Raw genomic sequence first — 11,837 nt, 5'->3', positions numbered from 1 at the left:
CCTGCCAAAATGTATTCCCTTGTATTTTTCCACACTGATCCAACTTACTGAGATGTCATAAGGGACAATAAGTACTGTTGGGACTGTTGTATCATGTAAATGGAAGTGTGCAAACTAGGCTCTCTGTCATGTTTTCTTTTTCATTTTCTGCTTATTCCCAGGTTCAAACAAGAGATTAAAACTGACCTGCATGCAAATATATTAATATTCAGCTAAATATTCTATTAGGCTACAAAATCGATCTATCTATCTATCTATCTATCTATCTATCTATCTATCTATCTATCTATCTATCTATCTGTCTGTGAAATCAAATGTGTTGCAAACGTATAATAACATGTTATTATATTGTCAACAGTATAACAGTTTTTCAGTAATTATTAACAAAAGAACAACTGACAGCTTCATTTGAAACTTGGAATAATGTTTAAGGGTTAGGTTTTATGACATAGTTCTGTGCCAGCCAAATACCGGCCACTTATTCAGAAGGCAAAAGGGTGTTGTCACCATTGTTTTATTATTATATTGTCGTCACACCTTGTCCACAATGAATGAATACTTTTTTGAAAATAGTGGCCTAGTTATTTTTAATTGTGTCTATGAATGAAGAGTTTGTAGCTCAGACAGAATCAAGGAATCAGCTACTTTCAGACATGCACTGAACTGAGAACTCGCTGAATTTCAGAATGAGCCCATTTGAGAATAGAGCAGGAAAATGTCCAGAGAATTCTCCATGGGTGAGTTAATTACGTTTCTATAACATCACAGACACAAAACTGCAAAAACAACAACCAAAAGAATACAAATATCCCGCGACGAAAGGTGTATGGAGGTGCAATACACATAGAGGACGCGCAAGCAGTCGTCCACAAAGACAACAAGATTCGACTGCTTTTGGTGATAAGGGCTGACCTAGGTGTCGTGTGATGAAAATAAAAACAGGGGATTTCTGCAGCCGAATTCATACATTATGTCCCGCCTCCTGCATGAGTTTTTCCCGTTGAAAGACAAGAGAAAGTCCGGACCCAATGTTCTGGACATTTTCTGGAGTTCATGTCCAAAACCCCTTCAGAGAGCTACAGTGTTGAGGTTCAAGAGAGGGTTGGGCGATATAGGTGAGTTGCAGAGCTCGAAGGATAGATGCAAGGGGGGCTGGGCGAGGAGGTAACAAGAGAGGAGCGAGGAGGGGACACAGAGTGAGATGTGAGGGGTGAGTTTAAAGAGACACCTGGAGAGAGAAAGAAAGCTGCAGCTGGCTTGGCTTTATTCCTCGGAAACCCTGTAGAGGGTATTTAAAAAGGGGTAAACCAGGTCAACATGTACACTCACATTTAGAAACAGACAGGAATTCATACACACACAATGACTGATCCAAACCCCACCTGCATGGTGAGATGTGTTTTCTAATGTAGGACTAAGATAAGTTGAATCTTTCTGTTTTCCACCATGTTGACATTGAGATTGTCTTCATAGACTGCCTTTGCCATATGGATCTAAAGCATCTGACATGACAACTAGAGAGACTATTATGGCTGCAGTAATTGGTCATAATGATGGGATTGTTATCCAACATGCCAAAGTCGTTGGAAGAGATGGGCCAACCCTACAGATCACGATCATCTACGAAACTATTTTAGTTTGTATTTCATGATATATTATGACACTATGGAGATCACATTGTTTTACCATGTCTGACTAATCTCAATATTTTTCCAGGTACAAAGTGAAGTTGTGTTCGAGCCCTGAGGGGGATTACTATACATAATTGGAATGCATATGAGAGAAAATAACAGTGGTATGCTTGTTAGCGATCACTCTCGTGAGGAAAAGCTCCATTACCACCCCCACAAAGCTCCAGGCATGACCTCCCACACCTCGAACCAACAGTCAAAACACTCCCAGTCTGTGAAGACATGTGATGAGACACACCCTCTCCAATCTCACTGGAACCACATCCAACATGCTCTACCTTTAGAGGAGCACCACGTACTCAGCGACTCTCACCCATGTTCATAGACAATACACTAACGTAGAATGGAACTCAGTAGAGCGCATACCATAACGAAGACTCAACAGTCCCCTTCCATTCAATCAAGCCACACCAAATTGCACTAACTCAGTTCCCTAAATGTGCCATTATTTTCATCAAGATCCATGATTGAAAAATGCAACTATGCAATGTTGTAATGAAGAAGTAATGAAGCAGTTTCATGTTTAAAATCTGATTGGTAGATACAGGATGTCCCGGAGGGACTAAAATTATTCATCCAGTTAATATATAGGTTTCTAAAAATGTGTATCATATCATTCTGGCTTAAAACTGGATACAAATTCAATTTATGAAAACTTCTGGCCGCAGACCGCATGGGCAAGAGGTAATATGTGTCAAGGTTTGTGAAGATAGCAGGTGGACCCAAAATGTAGGAGCGAGGCAGGAGGCAGATCCAATTAAAATAACAGAATTTATTCCAAATAGCTCAAAACAAGGAGCAGTCCCAGGAAGAAACAAAAGCAAAACTCAAACTGTCCATGAAAGAAAACAATGATGACAAACTAGAGACAGGTGGCACAGGACAAACAGGTGAAACAAAACAAGGCAGGAAGTAAATGGAACAGAAACTCGAGGGAGGTCAGACTTTCAAAATAAAACAGGAAACACAGTGGAACACAAATCTAAACACAGTGGAACACAGAGTGAAACACAGAAACAAGTCTGAAAACAAGGAAACACAGGTAAAGGTAAAATAAACAAAAGTGTCCATAATAAGAATAGTCCACAAAAAACAAATACTCTTTATCCAAGAGTTAAAAGTCCAGAATCATGCCAATATGTCACCATTTGATATACAACCAGATGTAATTACACAAAATAAAATGTATTTGTCTCTAGATTTGAACACTGATGGAAATATTTGGGTTGTATGTATGTATGTAGCCTACACAAGTCAACAAAATAAATAACATTGGTCAAGTTGTTTTGAGTTGTGTGCAATGCTATAGGAACACGTTAACACTTTTGATTTTGGTTTGAGATCACAATTAATGCAATGCAGCTTGTAAGTCCTACAGCATATGTGAGTAGACGCAGAATGGATATTGTGAGCAACTTGAAAATGTACACGATTTTTTGTTGCAAAGCGTGAAACAAAGCTTAACGTTGCTTTCTAAAGCAAATGTTAGAACGCAACAATGTATCATGCTGCATCTTTAAACGTGCCCTGTGGAGTTTGTTAAATAGAAAAGTTACATTTACACTCAGCGTTTCCCACCAAAACACACCGCCAATTTTTGAAGTATTATATTGAGCAATGTTTACCAGTTCACAGTCTTCTTTTTCTGTGCCTTTGTTGACACATTGTTTTGTTTCTTGGTGCATTATCGCCAGCTGTAGATCAACGGAACCATGTGAAACAATCGGCAGGAATGTGTATTGCATCATCTGTGAGTCTATAAAATTGCTCAATAGTGCCACTAGAAGTCAGACACTCAACAAAGCGTCTTAATAGTGAGTAACAAAGCATTGTGTTCATTCTGGTTGCACATGATAAGTCTATGCCGTCCACGCATCAGCCTTTATGTGTGATAAATGCAAACAATTGAATAGAAAACTGATATAAGTATTGGTATGATGAAGCCCACGTAAAAAGGGAGAAAACAACCAAGCACTCATTGACAAATCAAGATGAGCATGTGAATAGATTACATTCCACAAGAGTGAGACATGACTGAAAGACTTTCGTCATTCATACACTACCATTGAAAATGAACTTTGTTGATCCAAAGGTTTTATGGGCTTTTAAGCTTTTCCTTCATTGTCCTTCAGTAAGTATCCTTAGACAATAAGAGATCAGTGTCAGACTGCAAAGGGGATTAAATAGGACATACCACCATTACACAGGGCATGCAGCTCACCTGCTTCCAGTGGAGCCGCCAAGGGACTGGAATGATTGTGAGTAAAGATAAAAAATAATTGGCATACACACCCGCATAGAGGGGACAAACACTGTGTCCTGCAGGCTTGTATAAGTCTTTGAGACTATTTTCATAATTTGCTTACAGCATTTAGTTTACTGGAAAGGCCCTCGACATTGTGAATTACTGATATAAACAGTAGTTTCAGTTATATTAGGGATTCCTCTGAACTTCTTGGTTAGATGCACTCGCTTTAGAAACATACACTTGAATGTTTCCAAACAAACAGCAAAATACCTTTTTCCTACACAGCACAAGGCTGCTACTGAAACCATGAAACACAAATGTCCTCCTCTACCATCCACTCCTCTACAACTATGTAAGATTGAAAATAACTGCCTTTTGTTGGTGTAATTTAAATTTTTCATATTTTTTCTGCATGGTTCGGATGTAAAACAACTGCAGCAACCACCTGTTGGTACCTGGGGCTGGCATTTTGTTAATCCAGTCATGTGTTTCATCAGCTTTCTCTTTTCTACTGTCTCTCTCTGCTTGCCTCAATATTTCCTTCTCAGTTTGAGTGATGAAGACCAAGTTACATGGTATAGCAATCATTTTTCAAGTTTGCTAATTCGCAGCACTACCTACCTAACAAACAAAGGAGTTGAACATACTGTTGAGGAATGTTTTTTATAGACAATTCACTGGGACTATTTCCAAACGTTATTCCTTTTGAATGCAATTCTATGAGGCAGCTAAATGGTGAAGCTCCAAATGCTAAAGACCGGGGCTAAAGACTGTGTCTAATAGAAGTAGGCTACACAGTGCTGCACTCAAGTAAGTCATTGCAGCACCAGGAAGGATTTACAGAATGCATCGGAGTTTAACACTATATGAACTGTAAAATTTGGTAATTTTGACAAACATAAATGTGGATGTACGTTCCATTATGATACATTAGCTATGGTGAGCACTTTTCAAGTCTCTGTTAGTGGATTTTTTGAATTTGTTGACATGAGGTGAAACTAATGACCCCCTGGACGTTAGGAAAAATGCATTAGATAATTACAGCTCCAATTTCATGAATTGGGAAATGAGAGCCAGTTTAACATCAGTTGAAAGTGCGTAGGATTTATTGGGCTGACTGTGTAAAACCACTGGTATGGTCCTTTAAGCTACTCAGTTCCTCTGTGTGTGGCGGCATGCAGTCGATATCTGACAGACAGCAGGGCTGGTACCGGCCTAGAGGGCTTAGTTACAGCCATAAACAAAAGCCCAGAACACAGGACACATCTGGTGCCACACAGTAGCCACTATCTGCTACTTCAGAACGGCATCTGTTAAAGCCATTACAGCTCCATAGTGAAGGATGGACAGAAAGAGAGGAGGTGAAAAGGGAGGAGAAAGAAGTATGGAGTGAGAAAGCAATATGCAAGACCCTGAGTGGTCTTTCAGTAAAAGGATAAAGGAATCCCATAACATAAAATTGGAATGGAGTGTATTAGATTGGAGTTCAGGCAGATGTCAGGAGCATCAAGGTAAAAGTTGCATTGAAGGGACTTTTTCACCAGTATGTCGCCAACGTCAAAATATGTTCAGGTCACACACTAGAGAGACAGGTTGTGACAGAAGGTAGAACATGGAATACGTCTTGCACCATATGGACACTCAACACCAATGATTAGTTGTAAATCTGAGGCGAATCCAGTCTGAAAGTATACAGCTTGAAATGGGTAAACTTGTGGATTCTGGATTTTGTTGAAGGAATGCTAATGTTGGTCTGTCTGTCACTGGCCCAGCACTTTGGTCATGACTGCAAATATCTCAACAGCTATCAATTGTATCGCAATTCAATTTTAGATTGTTTCCTGGAGGATAAATCCTGATGACTTTGGTTGCCACCATGGCTTTGATGTTTGTGGTGTTTAGTGATTTCTCAGCAACTAATGGACAGATTATGGATAGACCTTTCATCTAGCATCACGCCACATTTCTTAACTTTTCCATGACTGTATGTCCAGATGCTTGACTGCCTTGTCTGTGCTGTGTTTAGTGCTAATTAGCAGCAGTTAGCATGCTAACACGCTACACGATAATAAACATTTGCATTTAGCCTAAAGCACTGTTGTGCCTCATCCTCAAAGAGCTGCTGCCGAAAAAAAATATTTTTCTTTCCGTTTTGTTTCTTCCAAAAGAATGGGATTATTGAACACAGACATTACCTCAGTCATCATTCATTAGTTCGCCATGTACTTAGTCATGTTTTGATTTAGTCTTTATAATATAAAATATGACGTTTGGAAGTGCTGGAGCCACTCACCCATTCTTTCACTTTGACTCCATTTCTAAATTGATATTAACAGATGTTTGACTGATTAATTTGATCATGATGTCTTTGGTAATAACATTGTGTTGATATAGTTCATTCCAGAGATCTGGGGATTCAGGGAAATTTAGTGTGACAGAGCAACAATATTGCTCGGTACGTCAGGTTAAGGAAACTTATTTAGACGAGGAAACAAAGGCAGAAGGTAGAGTCATTACTTACAATGACAGCTGTAAACATCCATCACAGTTTAAAGACTTAGCTTTGACCTGAAATACTTGCTCAGAGGTACATGCACACACTTCTCCTGTGCAATGAGAGACCTCAACAAACCAAACTCCAAATGAAGAGTTTCAGATAATCTAGTGTATCTCTTGGCGTGGTTTCAAATTGTACGATTGTCCGACCACTCGGTTATCGTGATCAATAGAAATGTTGGCTTAAACTGTTAAAATAAGAGCCAAGCTGCAATAACTGGGGATCACGCTTTAAAAAGCCAGCTGAGCGATGTTTTCTGTCAGAGCATAATTTCTTAATGCTAACCTTTGAATAATATCTTGAAATGGGGTCCCTTGAGCTATCATCCGCCTCTAAATCCAAAGTATTGTTCAAAGAAGACTGAATTCCTAATTTCTTACTTTTCCAAAAAATCTCTGACCCTCTGGCCTCTAGATGGCTGGAGACCCTGTTTGCACACTCAGCCAAAAAAAGCTCACGCAGCATCCAAAGCTACTCAGATAGCTGGAGCCAGACTACAGGAAACTCAGTCTTTTGAGAGGAAATCAGTGTCTAATTGTCAACTGAGGGACCTCCTCACACACTCAAAGCCAAGTGATAACTTAAAAAGGATTTTTTTCACTTTTCATTCCACTGAGAAAAAGAAAATCTTTGAGTTTCATTGTACTTGGCACCTCACTTGACACAGGGATAGCTCTGGACAGATGTTCCCGTCAAACACACATCTGTCTTGTTTTCTTCGGAGATATTTGATGTGCTTGTCTCATTGTGGGAGAGGCAGGGTCAAACACTCATGAGGTTTCTATATGCTGAAGAAGACGAAGGGCGAGGCGGCAGAAAAGCAATGATGAAACAAAGAATAAAAAGATAATGGGGAAAGATGTGGTACGATGAGTGAATACCCGTCTGCAATTATCCCGGCTTTGTGGTTTTGGGATTGGCCAATGTGGATATATTCTAGATAGAGTTGTCTTCTCAGCGGGGCCTCACTCAGCGTGAGTTGTGTCCCACACAGTAGGTAAATACAGCAATCTGCTTTGTGCTGCAGAAAATACAGATGAGCATTTATGAATGCACCAGTACACCTCCTACTCTGTGAAATCCCACGCAGAAAGGAAACATCAGCAGAATGGAATGAAGCAGCTAATTGATCCTAAATGACTGGAAATCATGTGGAACCCCAGACTCCTCCTTCCTGCGGTCTCTATTTTAGGCCAAAAATTACAACAGTTACATTTTCCGGAAATTCCGAAAAGTAACAAAAAAGTAGAGTACGTTTTCATTTCATTTTAGTGTGTGTGCGTGCATACGCGTGTGTGTAAAACTTGGGTGGTTAGAGCCTGGCAGACACATCCTGCCTCAGTGCCAGACACTTCTGTAATCAACGCAGGTTGACTGGAGTTAGATGGCTGCGCTCTAAGCCTCTTTAACTGGGAAAAGATGTCGTAGCTTCACATGTCTCCGTTCGGCACAGAGCTCCATCACTTCACTCAAAGATGGGAACTGTTTCCTAATCATTCCGTTATGAACCCCAAAGAGATTTTCAATATCCTGTGTCTACACGATGAAGGTGGTGCTGCTTACTGTGTTACACTCAACGTTGCAGTATAAGCATTTTCCAGCCTGTGTTTATGGCCAAGCTTAACTTTCACAGTAATTGCCGCTGTGTTTTTCCACTCACTCTTTTCCATAAAAAACTATTTTAATTCCTGTCCTCGATTCTCGGTGATGTAAAGTATCACATTTGCTTTATCACTTGAAAACCTCGGAGTTCATAGAAAGGGACTGGAAACTTTTCAGAAGGGGCTGCCCTTTCAAAATTTATTCTCCTCAAAGGTTCGTGGGGCTGCAGATGGAAATCCTCTCTTCACGGAGGAGGCCACTGCACGTACACACACATTTAAATGCTCACACGTCACGTTCTGGGGCTCCCTGTGGTCTGCAGAGCTGAGTTTTCCTGGTGTTTAGTGTTGTCTAGTGGTGAGAGAGGGCCTCAGAGCCATAAAGATGTCTCTTCCACTCCTTTCTTAAACCTCTGACTAACTCACTCCTAACCCAGTGGGACCACACAAGGCAGCTTCTTAATCACCCTGTGTCTGAACTGTGTCCAAACTTACTTCCTCTCACCCATCCTCCACCAAGTGTAAAGTTGTTTCTTTTCCAATCTTAAAGCTTGGCTTAGTAATCCTGGAAAGCTAGCAAGGGCAGGCTACACACACGACGGCAAACCAAATTTAATTATTGGTGACGTGGCTTTTTATCTTAATTTTTTTTCGGACAAATGTATTCATTAATGGCGATCGGGAAGCGAAGAGGAATTCAACAAATAAGTTAAAAAGTTTTTCAGGAAAGAATTACCAACCCTATCTTTAACAGCTTTAACAGCTTAAATAGCTTGAACAACTTCTGTAAAATGTGATTAGAAACTCGGACCAAAATAGTAAGTAGTATTTTGTTAAGCTTTGCCATCAATCCTTAATTTTTGGGAATATGTAAATAGGAGTTTTTGTCAGTAGACCAAAACTCAACTTTCCAATCAGAATTCACCGAGAGTTTGAGTGTCATGTCTGTAGACAGCTACTGTTTGAGGCTGGGCTGAAGAGCACAGAATATGAAAAACAATCCAGGGAGGAATGTTGCGTCATTCATGTGATTCCAGAGCCAGGCTTTTTCTGCCTCTGGACAATATGTTAAAGCTTCTCACAAACTTCCTGCACTTTCATCTCCACAATCTGAACAAGCACGCACCACTGAATTGTAGTTACATGACATCACCATAAACCAAACCACATATAAGGTCATTCCGTCATGTGCGTGCATAAGTGCACGTGTTCTTCAAGTGTGTAAGTGTCTGTGTTGAAGGGAAGGATAGAAATGGAAATTGCAATGATCAGATATGATGGGTGACTCAAGTATTTATCTATGACATCATCAACACCAGTAGCCTGGTGCGCAATGGGGATGTGGACAGACAAGAATTTTTTCTTGACCTACTTTATTAGATGACACACAAACACAACACAGTAGGAAGAATTATCCTCTGTTGGAGAAGTAACCTGCGAAAAGCCCCTTTCAGCTTTTTGCGTGTGATTTTGTATATTTGATTTTATACATCTACAGGTCTACAAGGACAACTAATGTGAATATGAAATCAAGTCTGACAAACTGGTTCCACTTGAGGCAGCATGTAGAATAAAATAAAAATTGTTTATTGTCATTATACAAAAGAAAGCAGTACAACAGAATACAGGTGCCACTCCTGAAAAACATTGCAAATTTATAAACAATTGTTAAAAATCTGATGAAGGACACAATCCCTAAATACACAACCAATAAATGTATTGAAACTAGCCGGAAAAAATGAGCACAATGTTAGCGTGTGTGTTAAGTCCAGCTTACGTCACGTGAGGGCATCTCTGACACGCCAATTTGTTGCATTGTGGGCAGTATAGGCACCAAGTTATGACGAGAAAGAAGAATTTGTTGAAAAACAAAGTTAACGATAGATATGCATTGATTTTGAGTCATGACTTTATTCATCTATTATAAGTCTGAAAGTTTAATAGGATTGTAACGCTTTCTGTGCACGTATAATGCCTTGATGGATGTTCACTTTTTAACATCCTGTTTTTGGGGGTATCAGTTCACAGGCTCAGTTCCTCAGCAACAACCCGGACAGTAGTTAATCACTGAATATTGCTCAAACGCACTTGTGTTTGCCAGAACTGTCCAGAATCTCCTGGAGGGATGAGATGAAATGAGTTTCCTGTTTCCTCTTAAGACATGCTCAAGATAAAAGATCAACTCTGTGGTCTCCTTGGGTAAATTCTTGTTGCAGGCAATGTTGTGTTTAAATAAACACATAAATCATCACAAGGAAAACAGATCGATAAATAATCGTATTTGAAATATACATGAAAGTAGACAGAGTACTTCTGCACAAGCTGTTTGGTCGAGTTCACATCTGGGCCTCTGAATAAATGGGGATGAACAGTCTATTACTGCTAAGTAGACTCGCCCTTATATTAATGTCAACATCTTAATTCAATGAAAAACTAGGGGCCATATTTTAGGGAAGTCATTTAGTAGCCACCCAAAAGACAAAAAAAAACAATGAAGCTGTGTCCAAATCCACCTGACAAAACATTGTCTGAATGACAAATGTCCTGTTTGCATTTTGTCCTGCGACTGGCTGATGATGTAATGTGTTCCTGCAGCCACGTGAAGGGTCTGTGGAGTGTCGGCCACATGTTGGAAGGTGGTCGCGGGCGGGGAGGGGGGTCGACTCATTTTACCCAGTACGACAAACAGACTTTTCTTTTCGCTTTTATTTCTTGTTTGTTAAGAGATGCTTATTGTAGCAACAGCCTCACACTTGTCTGGTTGCCATTTGTTGCGGCTCTGGTATACATCTTGACTGAAAAAGGAGCTGGAAGAGAAATGAAGAAATTAAGACACAAAGAGAGAGAGAGAGAGAGAGAGAGAGAGAGAGAGAGTGGTGACAGACAAAAGGAGAGAAACACTTTAGGAAAGAATGAAATGGCACGGTGACAAGGCGACCATTAAAACCAGCTGACAGTCCCACTGATTGATTCCACCACGTCAGAGATGGCACAGAGTCAGCGTCTGGCAGAGCGGAGCGTGGAAGTGCAGGATGAAACGCAGGGCCAACGACTTCCAGCTACTTCTGAAACTCTACCTAGTGCTGAGGGGAAGTGGCCATACAAAAACACATGGTTGTGATGGGTCGACATTGTCAGGCTGTTTAAAAAGCCCAGTTACAGTTAAGTGTCTTCAGATACACACTCTCTCAAACAATCGGGGCCCACACTTCACAGCTAATCAGCGTCGCTTCAGTATCTGGAGAGGGAGGAGAATGGTGAGTGGCAGGCGTATGTTCAAGCGCTCACACCGAACTGTGTAAAGAAAACATGTTGGTCCAGACTGTCTTTGTTTTTCCTGATGTTTTTGACGAGCTCCAGCTCCTACCTGACGATTGACGAGTTTTGGCAAAGGAGGGTGGATGAGCTGCAGCAATGGACCAGAGGGTGGCAGGATATTGCTGGTGTTGTCTGGATCATACTCACAGTTTCCATCTTCTGTGCCACTGTTTTATAACTGATTCATGGTTTTATTCCCTGAGGACACGGTGAGGTTCATGGTTTTCAGACATGAACTCCACAGAATGTCCGCACAATGGGGTCCAGACTTTCACACATGAATGACACAGCTGGAGATTCTCCGGTCAGACGCGTTCACAACAACACAGACGTCTCCTGAGCGTTCAGGTGAGGGGTGGCAGGACGAAACATATTCATTCTGTTGCGGAGATCACAGGATTTTGTTTACAGCACATTGACAC

General features: G+C 40.6%; 1 long non-coding RNA gene across 1 annotated transcript; it reads right to left on the bottom strand.

Moving 5' to 3' along the window:
* Window positions 1–10,838: 10,838 nt before the first annotated feature.
* On the bottom strand, window positions 10,839–11,583 carry LOC117764041. The gene is made up of 3 exons (XR_004614328.1): window positions 11,282–11,583; window positions 11,036–11,180; window positions 10,839–10,904 (listed from the first exon to the last, which is right to left on the bottom strand). It is a non-coding gene; the product is annotated as an uncharacterized LOC117764041 (long non-coding RNA).
* Between the last annotated feature and the right edge of the window lie 254 nt (window positions 11,584–11,837).

This window comes from Hippoglossus hippoglossus, chromosome 7 (genome assembly GCF_009819705.1).
Source record: "Hippoglossus hippoglossus isolate fHipHip1 chromosome 7, fHipHip1.pri, whole genome shotgun sequence".
Classification (NCBI taxonomy): domain Eukaryota; kingdom Metazoa; phylum Chordata; class Actinopteri; order Pleuronectiformes; family Pleuronectidae; genus Hippoglossus; species Hippoglossus hippoglossus.
The sequence above is the reverse complement of the archived record's forward strand: the minus strand, read 5'-3'. Positions and strand labels throughout refer to the sequence as shown.